Raw genomic sequence first — 16,014 nt, 5'->3', positions numbered from 1 at the left:
GTTTTCCAATGATTCATTAAGTTCCAAATCATATTTCTCATATAGGACATGGTCCTTAAAAGAAGTCAATTGCCTATATATTGGTTCCAATTCCTTTTCAATTTCAGTTATTTGGCGTTGATATTAGGGACACCCTAAGTAGGGACATCATACTCATTGAGCAACTTGAGAGATTTTTCTTTATGATTGAGATTTTGCCTGTCTATAGGAGTGATGTATGTTAGGTTGCTCGTCTTCTGTAAATAACCCCTGGTAGCCTAGGCTAGGATTGAAGAGCGGAGGTCCCTTTCACCGGTGGACAAAACATTACACATACACGCTATTGTACGTGAATAATGAATGTGTCTATTGAAGCACACACAACAATTTTATTTAGTTTGAACAGAAGGACAGCCCTGTGGTTTAACCAATCAGGGACTGCCACATAAAATATGCAAGATAGTATATTTTACTACGTCATCATGGTTTTTTTGTACAAGCAATTTCTGCCTAGTAACAAAAAGCTAAATATATACATTTTTATACAGTTTAAAATGTTTCTTAAGTCTGGTGCAAGACAGGCCTGTGGTTTTAACGCCATGGAGTTACTTCTGCTCTCAAAAAGGGAAGTAGCTTAACCGCATCCATCTGTTCTGAACAGATATCTAACCTTGTGACAATTCTAAATGCCTTGTACAAGCAAAAACACATATGACCTTAAGCAATAGATTTCTATGTCATGCTAACAGTAATTTTCCAATACCCAAAATGGATGTCTTCTAACAAGATGGTTCCCTCATTTACCTTATAATCCTTCCTTTGATCATTCTGTGATTTACATAATGATCATTCCTTTTCTAATTTAATAGCACAGGCTTCATACTCCGAACCCTTGTGCTCTTGGTTTCTATACCATACCGTTGGATCCTTAACAATGGAAGTGAGTTTCAGATCCTTCGGAGCGACCGTGTTTCCCTTTTTACATAAACATTTGATTATCTTATAACAGGCATATAAAAATAGAATGAAGAGAATCACAGTGACAATTGTCATGGCAGCATTTCGGAGCCAAGATATTAATCCCCCAAAACTAAAACTGCTCGAGAAGGGATCCCAGTTTTTTCCTATGTTCCTTGCCTCTTTCTGTAGTTTATTTACCTCTTCCCTGTGTTGGGCAATAACGTCATAGTAGTCTGGGACTTCGATGCTGGTATTATGAATCCAGGTACAGCACTCATAATCCTCAGTAGTCTCACAGAGGCCAGTAAGGGCTGCACTCATACTTTCTATAGCCAACTCATGTAGTTCTAGTTGCTTCCTAATTGCCCTAGTTTCTAGATTTAGTTTGGTTATGTCATCAGAATTTTCCTCCAGAATCTCATCAATTATGCCAGTGTAATTATTTAATCTTTTCATTAGGTCAATTCCCCACCCTGTCCAGGAAGGGAACCATGCCCAGGCCATATCTTTTTCTAAAAACAATTCTCGTTTATTACGGTGTCTAAGGGGATATCTAGGATGCATGCTGGCTTCAAGGAGGTGACTTCCCTTGTTATCCCCTAATACCCCCATGATAGGAACCAGGGCTGCAAGGTAACACCACCCCTGGGGTTTGGTTGGGATCCAGGGGTGACAGAGTTTGCCGCAGCATATATATATGGTATTTCCTAGAGCTAGGGGTCGTTTATGGAACACGTTCCTAAGAGTATCAGAAAGGCCAGAGAGCACCAGAATTGACATTAATTGGTGTATTGTAGTCTTGGTACTGGAGCTAAGAAAGTCTAAAAAGGTGGCATTTAGGGTGGGATCTGAAGTATGGAAGAAAGAAGGACTGTTAAATGATGTCATTGAAATGTTAAGTTTTGCTTGTTTGCAAACCTCGGCTCCATCTGTGGTGTTTCCCAGTCGGAAACACCAGTCTGGGAAGTGGCTTCTACCTATAATTTGGAAAGTGAGGGTTTTATTTGGACGGGTCCTAGTAACATTCGTTAGGACGATAGGGGGTGTTCCATTAAGGAGGGGGGTAAAATTCAAGGGGACTGCCATGAGAGGGATTCTAGCTGTACTGGGATGTAGCTTGCTGCAAATCCAGCATTTCTCAAAACCAGATTTTTGAGCATAGCTATATTTGAATTTTAGTAGTAACATCTTGTTAGTCAGTCCCTTAGGTGACTCATTAACGGGTACAATACTTCTACTATGTCTTTGGCCGGGGGTATTATTCATCTTAGGTGGTCCACATATCCCTTTTAATAGACCTAAGTCTTCTGGATGATATATACAGTTGGCTATAAACCATGTGGGCAGGAATACAAATAGTACCAGACTACCCCAAAGGCATACAGCCTTCCCTGACACTGATGGAGAAAGCATCTTTGTTTTTTTAAAGTTCTGATTATTTGTTATCTAAGAGTTCTGTTCTTCTTCTTCGTTTCTCATCCCGGCAGTTGTTGGCTCTGTTTTGTCCTTTTGAGGGGGTGTGGGATCTTCCAGGGAAATTTGTTCTATGCCTCTCTGAACTTCTTGTAGATCTTGTTCTTGGGAGTTGCTGCTCTGTCACTGCCAGGGGCTCTGGAGTCGAGGGAAGCTGGGGACACTTTTTAAGACGGCTGGCGTGGATCCAGGTGTTTCCTAGGTCTGTTAACACTGCGGTCCTGGATACCTTTTCCACCTTCCATGGTCCTGAGAAAGCCGGTCCGATACTCTTTCTTTGTGCTAATTGTTTGATCAGCACTTTATCCCCAGGGATGAAGGGATGCGTTGGTTCTGTGGGAAGAGGGAAAAAAGGTGACAGAAACTTGTTCGTTTATTTCGTGGAGCATACTTACCAGATTTTTCACGTACATTTCCTGTTGGGAATAAATGTCAATATCAGTGTCTTGGTCTAATGGGGGTAATTCTATGTTTGCGGGGATTCCCATGAGGACCTCAAAGGGTGATAATTTTGTTCTTGCATGTGGATCTTCCCCTCTTTTGACCAAAGACCTTCAGGGTCTTTGGTCAATCCTTCCTTTGTCCAAAAATGGACATCATCTTCTGTGGCCATTGATTGCATCTGTGCTATGACAGTTTTAAAGTTAGGTGCTGCGAAGTGTTCCTTGAAAAACATTGTTGTGGGGGCAGGTGGGTTAGGGGAAAAGGCAGCAGCTCTTTTAGCTTCTCTGTCAGCAAGAGCATTCCCTTTTGAAACACGACTGCTGTCAGAGGAGTGTGCCTTTACTTTAATTATGGCTACCTTTTTTGGAAGAAGAATGGCTTGGAGGAGAGCACTAATCTGTGTGGAGTTGCCAATTATTTTGTTGTCTGCTGTTTTAAAACCTCTATTGGCCCATATCACACCAAAATCATGCACCACTCCAAAAGCATATCTACTGTCTGTGTAGACGTTCACCTCTTTACCGGTGAATAGAATGCAGGCCCTAGTGAGGGCTTCTAACTCTGCTACCTGGGCTGAAGAAGGAGGTAATGATTTTGCCTCCAGTACGATGTCTGGTAGTTGAACAACTGCATAACCGGTTAAAAAGGTGGAGTCAGAGGGACGTGAGCAGCTACCGTCAACGAAAACATCCTCTGCACCTGAGATAGGGGTGTCAGTGAGATCCGGTCTGGGACTGGTAATAGCAGCAACCTTTTCCGAACAGTCATGTATAATGTCTGGGTCATGTGGTAAACGCAACATGGAATGCAAAAGGCGCACAGCGGGGTTGCTGGCAGGCACATATTTGAGTGTGAGGTTATCAGTGTTCATCAGTGTTATCTCATAACCACTAAGTCTTTGCGAGGTCATATGTTGGGTATTCATGTTCTGAATAAGATGCGTGACTGAATGAGTGGTATAGAGAGTCAATGGGTGACCTAGCACTAATTTGTTTGCATCTTGTACAGCCATTGCACAGGCAGCAAGATTTTGGAGACAGAATGGCATTCCCTGTACTTGGATGGGGAGTTTTTTTTTTTTTAGATAGGTAGGAGACAGGGCGGTAGCCTGTTCCATGCTGTTGTGTCAAAACCGCGGCAAAAGAGGTCCCCGAGACTACACAGTATAGTTGAAAAGCTTTACCATAGTCTACCAATCCCAGGGCGGGAGCATTTGACAGACTGTTTAATAGAGCTTGAAAAGCTTGTAGTCTGTCTTCAGTCCAATCTATTAATTTAGGGGCTGTCGAGCCAGTAGCCTCTCTTAGGATACTATCATAATGAGAACAGTCAGGGATCCATTGGCGGCAATATACAATTGCACCCAAAAATGAGAGTAGGGCGGCCTTGTCTTTTGGGGGACTGAGAGCTCGAAGGGCTGCGGCACGTTTGGGGGACACTAGCCTTGTCCCTTCCTTTAGAATGCACCCTAGGTATTCTACCTGTGGCTGGCACCATTGTATTTTCTTCCTTGAGGCTAGATGCCCGGCGTGAGCTAGGTGTTGTAACAGTGATGTTGAATCGACCGCACATTCTTCAGCAGTTCGACTGCACAGGAGCAAGTCGTCCACATACTGTATCAGTACCGACCCTCGCTCAGATGTCCAAGACTTGACAGTCTCGTTGAGTACCATAGAGAAGGCGGCTGGACTGTCTACATACCCTTGCCAGGTTAGTTGGCCCCCGGCCCAGGAGAAAGCAAACATAGGTTGGGCTTCCTCTGCAATGGGAATGCTAAAGAAAGCATTCGCTAAATCAATTACTGTGTAGCATAGAGAGTCTGCCGGTATGCATGAGAAAATAAAAGTGATGTCTGAGACTAGGGGTGGGAGGGGAATCACTTGTTTGTTTACTGCTCTGAGGTCTTGGACGAGTCTCCACTCGCCACTGGCCTTCTTTACAGGGTAAATGGGTGTGTTCCAGGGACTGATGATTGGTCTCAGGATACCTTTTGATATGTAATCATTAATTTGAGGGGAGATGCCTTTGACTTTCTCTGGGGGTAGGGGATACTGTTTTTGATATTGTATCCCTGCATCTGACCGCATTTGGGGTGCATATGGTGTGCAATTAATAAAGCCCACACTACCTTTGTTTTCTGCCCAAATTGAGTGATGGTCAAGGGAGGAAGGTATCATTAGAAAGAAACTCCTGTGTGCATGTCTTTTTGGGAACCCTCTGTGTGCATGTCGCTTAGGGCCATGTAAGTCACATAATGGTGAACTAGCGGTAAGGGAACCTTCTTTATTAAACTTAATGGTAATACACAGTTGTGCCAAGAGGTCCCGTCCCATAAGGGGCACAGGGCATGAGGACAAGACGGCAAAAGTTTGGGTACATAATTTCTGTCCTTCTGGAGTGGCTACAGTCAGTGGTGGAGTGATGGGATGGGTGACAGGTGTCCCATTAATACCAACAGAGTTTCCCTCGGTGCATTATTTGTGGCTGTGTAGGATATTGGGGTAGTGGTTGACGAGGGTTCTGGTATGGCAGATAACGGGGATACTGTGGGCGGGTCTGGGGGTTAAATCCCCTGCCTCTGCCTCTTGCTCTAATCTGTCCAGTCCTATAAGGGCACTGGGATTTCCAATGTCCTTGCTGTCCACAATTGCCTATATTTTCCAAGGCATTTGTTCCATGCACAGAAACAATCCTTCATGTATTGTGGGTCAGCCCCTTTGCAGGGAGGATAAGAATGCTTATGTACCTGACAAATTTTACTGACTTCTTGCCAGTCTTCCTCTGAACAAGGACCTTGGGGTCCTGGGTCATGGATTCCCAATTGGTGACACCTTTCCCGGACTTGTGTCCAAAATGGTTCTACCTGGGGGCCAGGGATCATATTACTGACAAATTCATAGGGTGATGGGGTGGCCATGGCTTGGGTTGCTGCAGAATTCCCCATCTAGTAGTCTGGGCAGTGTGTGTCTAGTGGCAGGACACAGGTGATAACACCCGGTTTGTCCAACAATCCGGTCTCTGGTCTGGGAGTAGGATCCCTGATCTTTTTTGGGGCAGATGGACTTATATAAAACTATGAAGATTTACCCTTAATATACGATGAAGGGTAAATTTTTCCTGGTGGCGGGATATACCCCTCTTACACCAAGTCTGCAAGAGAACCCCCCTGGTCTGGTGGTCAGTCAAATCCACTTGTCATCTATTCTTAGGAAGAGTAGACCTAACGTGCAATGGGGGCAGGCGGATGCTATGTCACTACAAGAGGGCTCCTCATATTCTGCACTCATTTAAACAACAACAATTATTTTCCTTATACTCTATATTAAAACTTATACTCTATATACTTACACGTGTACCTAGAGAGAAACAGACATATTCTTAATATACTTTAAGACATGAAATAACCGTATTGCAATACATTTATCAATTTATAGTGCACTTTTTTTTAAAAAAAAAATTTTTTTCAAATGGGCGTCCACTCCACCAATCCCTTTGTCACGGGCGTAATCTACTACTTCCCGTGTTAAAAATACTATTACCAATAGTTTTAAGTCAGACCAACCTAGTCGGACTCCCCTAAACCTATAAATTCCTTGCGAGCCCTTTTAACCTCCCGAGGAACCAGCCTAGTTCATCGCGAAGGCACAGTTACTTCTTTTAATTTTAAACTAAGTTCGTAGCGGCCGCCCGGACAGAGTAAGTGTTTACACCATTCACCAATCAGGTAAAAAAGAGTAAAGTGACTTACCTGTCGCAAGACGAGACGAACCCCACTTTGCTGGTACCAAAACTGTTAGGTTGCTCGTCTTCTGTAAGTAACCCCTGGTAGCCTAGGCTAGGATTGAAGAGCGGAGGTCCCTTTCACCGGTGGACAAAACATTACACATACACGCTATTGTACGTGAATAATGAATGTGTCTATTGAAGCACACACAACAATTTTATTTAGTTTGAACAGAAGGACAGCCCTGTGGTTTAACCAATCAGGGACTGCCACATAAAATATGCAAGATAGTATATTTTACTACGTCATCATGGTTTTTTTGTACAAGCAATTTCTGCCTAGTAACAAAAAGCTAAATATATACATTTTTATACAGTTTAAAATGTTTCTTAAGTCTGGTGCAAGACAGGCCTGTGGTTTTAACGCCATGGAGTTACTTCTGCTCTCAAAAAGGGAAGTAGCTTAACCGCATCCATCTGTTCTAAACAGATATCTAACCTTGTGATAAAATACCTTGTACAAGCAAAAAACACATATGACCTTAAGCAATAGATTTCTATGTCATGCTAACAGTAATTTTCCAATACCCAAAATGGATGTCTTCTAACAAGATGGTTCCCTCATTTACCTTATAATGTACATATTTAAACTCCTCTCATTGGCTCAGTGTTTCACACTCAGCTAATTGAAGAGAATCCCATGTCGCTGATTGGTTGTTTGATCTTTTTGTTTTTGATCATAGAGCTACTTGGCTACATTACCATTCTTGGGTGGAATCCGCCCCTTGTGTGCAGCTCGAGTGCCGAATCCACTTGTACCCCCCGGGTTCTTCTCATCGGGTTAGAGATCTGATGCCGGCTGGCAGACATTCCTCCATTACACCTTTCTAATATGTTGGATGCCCTCTGAACAGCGATGTACAGCATTACATGGTTAGAATATACCATACAATTTTTTGATCATGTCTTTATTCAAATATTGTTTGAAAAAGATCAACTATTTGCAAATACTGTTTGTTTACCATTACTTGTGTCTTCTTATAATGCTTATAGATGGGAATGTAATACATCACCAGCCCCTGAAGAAGAGGTTAGATCTCTTAACAACCTTAAAAAAGGCATCGGGCCATTTCTTGGTCTCATTATTGAGCTGGGATCGATATTCGTGGTGATATTATCCCTAATATTTTGGTATATTAACACTGTAGTTTTTTGTGCATCCTCTAATAATCACTGTGCATCCCTAAGTTCTTATTGTTATTTATGTGATTTTCCTCTTTATGGCAATAAAATTTATACTTTGTTACAAACTTTGGAGACTACTGCCTAATTAAAGTCCCACTAGAGGAAAAAATTGGTTTTGTATTCTCCATAAATCAGATGTCACCAGCAGATTCCCTCCATAAATCAGATGTATCCTCAGCGGAGCCCCTCCATAAATCAGATGTCCCCAGCAGACCCCCTGCATGAATCAGATGTCCCCCACCGGAGCCCCTCCATAAATCAGATGTCCAACAGCGGAGCCCCTCCATAAATCAGATTTCCCCCAGAGGAGTTCCTCCATAAATCAGATGTCTCCTCAGTGGAGCCCATTCATAAATCAGATGTCTCCCAGAGGAGCCCCTCCATAAATCAGATGTCCCCCAGCAGATTCCCTCCATAAATCAGATGTCCATCAGCAGAGCCCCTCCATAAATCAGATGTCCCCCAGTGGAGTCCCTCCATAAATCAGATGTCTCCCAGCGGAGCCCCCCAATAAATCAGATGTCCCCCCAGTGGAGCCCCTCCATAATTCAGATTTCCCTCAGCGGAGCCCCTCCATAAATCAGATGTCCCCCCAGCGGAGTTTTCCTTTACAATGTTGTATAAATGTCTATCCCATAGTTTGTAGACGCTTTAGCGTTTCTGCAAACCAATCAATACACACTTATTGGGATTTTTTTACCAAAAACATGTAGCAGAATACATATTAGACTAAACTGATGAAGAAATTTGATTTTTAAAATGTTTTTATTGGATATGTTTTATAACAAAAAAAAAAAATATATAAAAAAAAACATTAAAAAATATATATTTTTTTATTTTATAGCGCTAAAAATGCAGTGATGATCAAATACCACCAGAAGAAGCTTTCTGGGGAAATTGCTATATATTGAATTTATGTACAGTGTTGCATGACGACCCAATTGTCAGTTAAAGTAAAGCAGTGTCGTATCGCAAAAAATGGCCTGGCCATGAAGGGGGGTAAATCTTCAGATGGTTATATAACCAATTTCCTTTTCATCATGATGTACTCATCTCCACTTTTCATGTCATTGCACTTAGTGCTCCGCATGTCTTCTCCACATCCGTCTTTCCCTCTTTCTCTCTTCTAATGTTGGGAGGTATAATTCTCATTACTACTGCAAAACGAATCTCCTCCCTTCTGTACTCTGATCTCCGTGTCCTATAATATTCATCCAGCCTCACCCTGTGTAGGAGGACGTCACCCCTCCCCCATCCACATTCCTCTCCGGTGTCAGAGACTTTCAGTTTCGTTTCTCTTCTGCTGTCAGCGATGGCGTCTGGTGATCTGAGAGCTGAGTTGGAATGTTCCGTCTGTCTGAACATTTATACGGATCCTGTAACCCTGAGATGTGGTCACAACTTCTGCCGGGTCTGTATTGATGGTGTGCTGGATACACAGGAGGGGTCTGGAGGATATTCCTGTCCTGAATGTAGAGAGAAGTTTCCGGATCGGCCTGCACTGCAGAAGAACATGAAACTACGTAACATAGCAGAGACTTTCCTGTCTACTCATCAAGATCAAGAGTCCGGGGTCTTCTGTACTTACTGTGTGGACTCTCCTGTACCTGCTGTTAGATCCTGTCTGCACTGTGAGGTTTCTCTGTGTGATAAACACCTGAGAGTCCACAAAAAGTCCTCAGAACACGTCTTATGTGACCCCACCTTGTCCATGGAGAGCAGGAAATGCTCCATCCATAAGGAAGTTTTGAAGTATTTCTGCACTGAGGATGAGACCTGTATCTGTGTGTCCTGTTGTCTGATTGGAGAACACACAGGACATAAGATGAAGTCACTGGATGAGGCTTCTGAGAAGAAGAAGGAGACACTGAGGAATGTTCTGCAGAAACTTCTGACAAAGAGAGAGGAGACGGAGGAAAGAGTCCAGAGTCTGCAGGAACACCGGAGGAAAGTAGAAGAAGAAGCCGCTGGTGACACCGAGAGAGTCACTGCCCTGTTTAGAGATCTCAGGAGACGTCTGGAAGACCTGGAGAAGAGAGTCCTGAGGGACATCTCCGGGAGGGCAGAGCGGATCTCCATCTCCATCCGGGATCTGGAAATAAAGAAGGAGGAGCTGTCCAGGAAGTTGCGTCACATTGAGGAGCTGTGTAACGTGACGGATCCACTGACTGTCTTACAGGAATCAGACACAGGTGACTTGTGTGATACTGAGGATGGAGATAATGAGGACAGAGAGAGACATGAGGAGCTCCTCCATGATTCAGGGGGTCTGGATGTGGCGGGGGTCTTACACACAGGTTTATCTGATATAATAACAGAGGTAAATGTATACTTCTATATACAGGGAGCTGCAGACATATTACTGGATGGAAACACAGCTGATAATTATCTACAGATATCAGATGACAGGAAAACTGTATCCAAGTCACATAGAAACCAGAATCACCCAGAAACACCAGAGAGATTCCAGGGTTATTGTCCTCAGGTGTTGAGCAGTCGGAGTTTCTCCTCAGGGAGACATTACTGGGAAGTGGATGTCGGGGGGTCAGAGAACTGGAGAGTCGGGATGTGTTACCCCAGTATAGAGAGGAGAGGGGAGGAGTCAGAGATTGGAAGGAATAAGAAGTCCTGGGGATTGGACAGGATTTTTAATCAGTATTCGGTGATACATGACAGTAAAGAGATCCTCTTCCCCCCCAATCCCTCCAGTAACAGAGTCAGGATAGATCTGGATTATGAGGCCGGGCGGATCTCCTTTTATGATCTGTGTGACCCGATCCGACACCTCCACACCTTCACCACCACCTTCACTGAGCCCCTCCATGCTGGGATAGGTGTATGGGAAGGTTGTATAAAGATATGTGGGGGGAGGCGGGAGATGTGAGAACTCCGCCCACAGTCTGGTGATGTCAGAAGGAGGGGAATTCATTTAATATTCATCCAATAGTATATAGCAGTGGGCGGGGCTTCCTGCAAGTTTTTCTACTATAAATAAATGTGAGATTTCTTACTGATCGCTGTGATTGGGTAGAATATCTGTCCAATTATTGGAGTAACAATAACATGTTCCTATTGGTCAGTGAGAAATCTATCTATCTATCTATCTATCTATCTATCTATCTATCTATCTATCTATCTATCTATCTATCTATCTATCTATCTATCTATCTATCTATCTCTCCCATGACAATCTGACATAATACTTTCTGTGTTTAACATCAGCCATCTCCTCCTCCTGCCCCTCCCCCACATGTGGTCCCTCTTGTGTTGGGGGAGGAGCAGTCATGATCAGACATAGAGGGGGGGTGGGGGTCACTGTGATGGGATAGGATGGGGTCACCTCTCCTCTCTGCCCCTCCCCCTCCATACAATCGATACTACAAAGAGATGGAAATAAATGGGACAATCTGATAGGAAATCTATGAAGACGTCATCTAGAGATTTATTACTGGAAGAAAAAAATGTGATCAGAGAACCCAGACTGTTTTTAGGCAGAGTGGGTCAGGATTAGATCCCCTGTCAGGTTTTTCTTCTATCCGGGGCTCCATTACAGAGATTTCCCCTCATTTCCTGTCCCGGTGACAACATTTATCTAGACAGGAAATGAGGGGAACTCTCCAACAGGAACACAGACTGAAATAAGAATGATATGTTCAGTATAATAAGGAAGGGGAAGGATTAGAGCCCCTGTCAGATGTTTATATGTCTGTGTCCCTGTACAGATTTCTCTCCCTCCTTGTATTGGTGTCACCAGGACAGGAAGTGAGAGGAAATCTCTCTAAGGCTGGGATCACATTGCTGTGCAGATCACATGTCATGTCTGTGTGATGTGAATTCAGCCGTACAAACTGTGTGACTGAAATCACATTCACACCAGAATGGTGCCGGACCCTTTTTTTGGGTCCTCACTGGAATCGGATCACATTGGGTGTCACATCTATACAATCCCATTCCTGCACCATTTCAGCGTTTGCACTGCGATCTGCGAAGCGATCTGGGGGTGTCATTAACTTTCCATTGACCCCCCGCAGCGGTTCTCAGATGTCAGTGTGACCGTCCGGTGATTGAGGTGTGATGAGGGAACCCGCACAGGAATCGCACTGGTTCCCGCATCCCACAAGTCTCATCCCAGCCTAAGGCTCCATTCACACCTATGCAGGGGGCTTTTCAGCCTTTCTGATGTGCTTTTTTGCTGTGATTTCTGCAGGTTTTTATACCGTGATTTGCATTTTGTGTTTTTTATGCATTTTTTGGGGGGAGGGGATTTGTTGCTGGGCAGATTTAACCACTTGGTGCCCACACTATAGCCAAAAGACGGCTACAGCGCTGTCTTAAAATGCCGGGAGGGAGTCCATGTACATCCTCCCGTTCTCACACTGCCCACCCCACCTTGGGATTTGGCTGATCAGGTAAAGGGCCAATCACAGCAAGCCCTTTAACATGTGATCAGATGTCAGCCAATAACAGCTGATCACGAAAGTAAACAGGAGTCGGTCAACAGCTTTTTTTCCCGCACACTGTCAGCATTAAGAAAAGAAGAAAGCTGATAACCGGCTTCTGTTAGAGGGACATCGGTCCCCTTAGTGCCCACCAGTGCTGCTAATCAGTGCCCAGCAGTGTCATCTATCAGTGTCCCTCAGTGCCATCTATCATCTGTCACTTTATCTTTCTGAAAAGAAAGCTGGGGGGGCCACATATGTCACATGGCCTGGGACCCTATATGATATAACATTGTCTGAGGGCCCCAAATGTTGTGAAAGGTCTGAGGGACGGGGCCAGGCTAAGGGTTTGTAAAAGAGACGGCCACCTTGGAGGGCTTCATTAGAAGGGGGGCACAGAAATGGGCGGGGCCTACAATCTATGGTGCTGAAGTAGTTCACAGTTCATGGGGGGCACATGTTGGCCTTTTTTTCTTGTCCTATCACTGCCTGGGGGCCCCAAGTATGTCATATTACTTAGGGACCCTTTATGTGTCACGCTACCTTAGGGGTCCAAGTTACATTAATAAGTCTCTTTGTCATTTGCTCACTTAGAGCAGTCACAGACCCCCAGCCCATTTCTAGCACCTTTTATAGCCCCCCATCAATCCATATCAGAGCCCTGAGTCCTCACCCATGTAGGATACATGGTGGGTTATGTCGGAGGTTACACAGATTTGATGATGTCACCCCTCCATCATGTGACAGTATGGAAGTCCTGTGATTGGTCACTCAGGCCTGAACACTGCATGCTGGGAGAAGGTCACATGATCCCTCAATACCTGGGAAACTGGAGACTTAGTGAGGACTTTGATGGAGGAACAATAAAGGAAAGTATAAGTGGGTGTTTATGGCTCTTGGGTCACCTACAGAAGGGGGTGGGGCATTCATTCCAATGGCTCCTCCCAGTACATGAGCACTGTGTATATGAGATGGGATGGGGAAGAATTGTATAGAGTGCCGGAGCTCAGAGAGAGCACAGAGTGTAATATGACTTATTGTCTGTGTCCGAACTGTGATGTCATAGTAGGGAAATGGGAGGTACAGATAGAGGTGTACTGGCCCTTTAAGAACAAATCTATCTCCATCTATATATCTATCTATAGGATTATAATGTGTAGAAAGTATCATTCCTTATTATTAATATATTTCCAATGAGTTTATTCTATTGATTATTTTATTGTGTGAAGAAATAGAAATGAATAATAGATCTACAAATAGAAAGAGATGAAAATTGATTAAAAAATCTCAGAGGAAATATATGAAGAAATGATCCTGAGATTTACTAATGAAAGAAATAATGGGATTTATCACTAATATAATGATATCACTATAATAATGTATGATTACTAGAACTGGAATGTGTCCCCAATATAATGTGTCCCCATAGAATGGATCACCAATAGAATTCTATGGGATCTCTTTTATAATGGATCCTAATATAATGTATCATGTGATGGTGTATTATAATCACTAGATGTGTCCCGGTGATGGGGGAGAATTAGGAAATGACATGTTAAAGCGGAGGTCCACCCTAAAATGGACCTCCGCTCATCGGAATCCCCCCCCCCTCCGGCGCCACAATCGGCACCTTTCAGGGGGGAGGGGGGTGCAGTTACCTGGATAATCCAGGTAACTGCACCCACTTCCGGGCTAGCTCTCTGCGGAACGGGGCATACGTTACGCCCCCGTTCCGCAAGCGCCCGCCCCCTTCAGCAAGTGCCCCGCTGCCTGCTGGGAAACACACAGCTCCCAGAGGCAGCGGGGACCGTCCGGATTGCGCCGCGCGGCTCGCGCATGCGCAGTAGGGAACCGGGAAATGAAGCCGAAAGGCTCCATTTCCTGATTCCCATACCCAAGATGGCGGCGGGACCCGGCAGCCGAGCGAGCGATCGGCTTCGGGTGCCGACATCGCGGGCGCGCTGGACAGGTGTCACTATTTAAAAGTCAGCAGCTGCAGTATTTGTAGCTGCTGGTTTTTAAAAAAAAAAAAAAAAAACGCGGAGTCCCGGTGGACTCCCGCTTTAATGTGAAATAAAGATTCTTTATGAAATCATTATTATTATTATTATTATTATTATTATTATTATTATTACTATGCAGAGTTTATATAGTGCCGACAGTTTACACAGCGCTTTACAACATGAAGACAGACATTATGAAGACAGACATTACAATTAAAGTGTAATAGAGGAGGAATCAGAGAGCCCTGCTCCTTTAGCGCTTACAATCTAAATTCAAGTGTCCATATATAAATGCATATAAAAAATACGTAAAGTATAAATTCAAGTGTCCATATGTGAACTGATACAAAAATATATATAAAATGTCCAGTGTATAAATAATAATAATTGAAACTTCATTGTTTGATCAAATGATATTTGACCACGAGGACCCGTCACCTCTAAACACCACTATTAGATGGAGGCAGGGGCGGACTGACAACTTATGGGGCCCCCGGGCAATAGGAGATCATGGGGCCCCCTGTGTCCCTGTCCATACGCAAACCACACAAAACACCAACTTATTGCACAGCGCCCACATTACATACATTAGTCCCTTCCCCCTTTATCTACAGTGGCTGCAGCTGAGGATGTACACATGCTGCAGCAGGAATTATACCTCCTGTTGCTTTTGGTGGGTGATTTTGACCCATTCAAGTAAATAGGACCACTCTGCAAACACCTTGCAACTTTGTGCAATGCACGAAGTTGCAGCATGCTAGTGTGGGATCCAAGTGGTTAAAGCAGGTGATGAAGAGGCAATACAAATCTTAACCCTTTTTTTTCGCTGTACTGCACAAGGTTGCACGGCCTTTTGCAAAGCAGCCCCATTCACTTGAATGGGTTACGCTTGGCAGGCACTACACTGGTTAAGTGTGACAGGGTGTATAATTCCTGCTGCAAATGCAACATGTGTAAACCCCTGGCCACTACAGTTAAAGGGGGTGTGGTTGGGGGTGAGAAAAAAAAAACAGGGCTCAACTATGAGGTTTTACCACCCCCAAAACTGTGAATGTAGACAATCCCTAACTGTCCTGCGCCCCCTATCAGAGTTGGTGTTTAGGGGACACCTGGTATGAGGACAGAGAGGGACTCCTGAGATGAGGACAGAGAGGGGGTCCTGGGATGAGAGCAGAGAGGGGGTCCTGGGATGACAGCAGAGAGAGAGGGGTCCTGGGATGAGAGCAGAGAGGGGGTCCTGAGATGAGAGAAGAAAGGGGGCTCACGGATGACAGCAGAGAGAGGGTCCTGGGATGGGAGCAGAGAGGGGTCCTGGGATGAGAGCAGAGAGGGAGGGTTCTGGGACGAGAGCAGAGAGGGGTCCTGGGAGGAGAGCAGAGAGGGGTCCTGGGATGAGAGCAGAAAGGGGGCCCAGGGATGACAGCAGAGAGGCGGTCCTGGGATGACAGCAGAGAGGGGGTCCTGGGATGAGAGCAGAGAGGGAGGGTTCTGGGACGAGAGCAGAGAGGGGTCCTGGGACGAGAGCAGAGAGGGGTCCTGGGACGAGAGCAGAGAGGAGTCCTGGGACGAGAGCAAAGAGGAGTCCTGGGACGAGAGCAGAGAGGAGTCCTGGGACGAGAGCAGAGAGGAGTCCTGGGACGAGAGCAGAGAGGAGTCCTGGGACGAGAACAGAGAGGAGTCCTGGGATGATAACAGAGAGGGGGTCCTGAGATGAGAGAAGAAAGGGGGCTCACGGATGACAGCAGAGA

The 16,014-nt window shown here is 44.7% G+C and overlaps 1 long non-coding RNA gene across 1 annotated transcript; it reads right to left on the bottom strand.

The window, feature by feature from the left end:
- Positions 1–322: 322 nt before the first annotated feature.
- On the bottom strand, positions 323–7,210 carry LOC143962081 (uncharacterized). Its single transcript, XR_013270622.1, has 2 exons — positions 6,605–7,210; positions 323–2,745 (listed from the first exon to the last, which is right to left on the bottom strand). It is a non-coding gene; the product is annotated as an uncharacterized LOC143962081 (long non-coding RNA).
- Between the last annotated feature and the right edge of the window lie 8,804 nt (positions 7,211–16,014).

This window comes from Lithobates pipiens, unplaced genomic scaffold, assembly GCF_037356315.1.
Source record: "Lithobates pipiens isolate NorthernLeopardFrog02 unplaced genomic scaffold, aLitPip1_a1.2 Scaffold_8, whole genome shotgun sequence".
NCBI lineage: Eukaryota > Metazoa > Chordata > Amphibia > Anura > Ranidae > Lithobates > Lithobates pipiens.
This window is presented reverse-complemented; position numbering and strand designations above follow the sequence as displayed.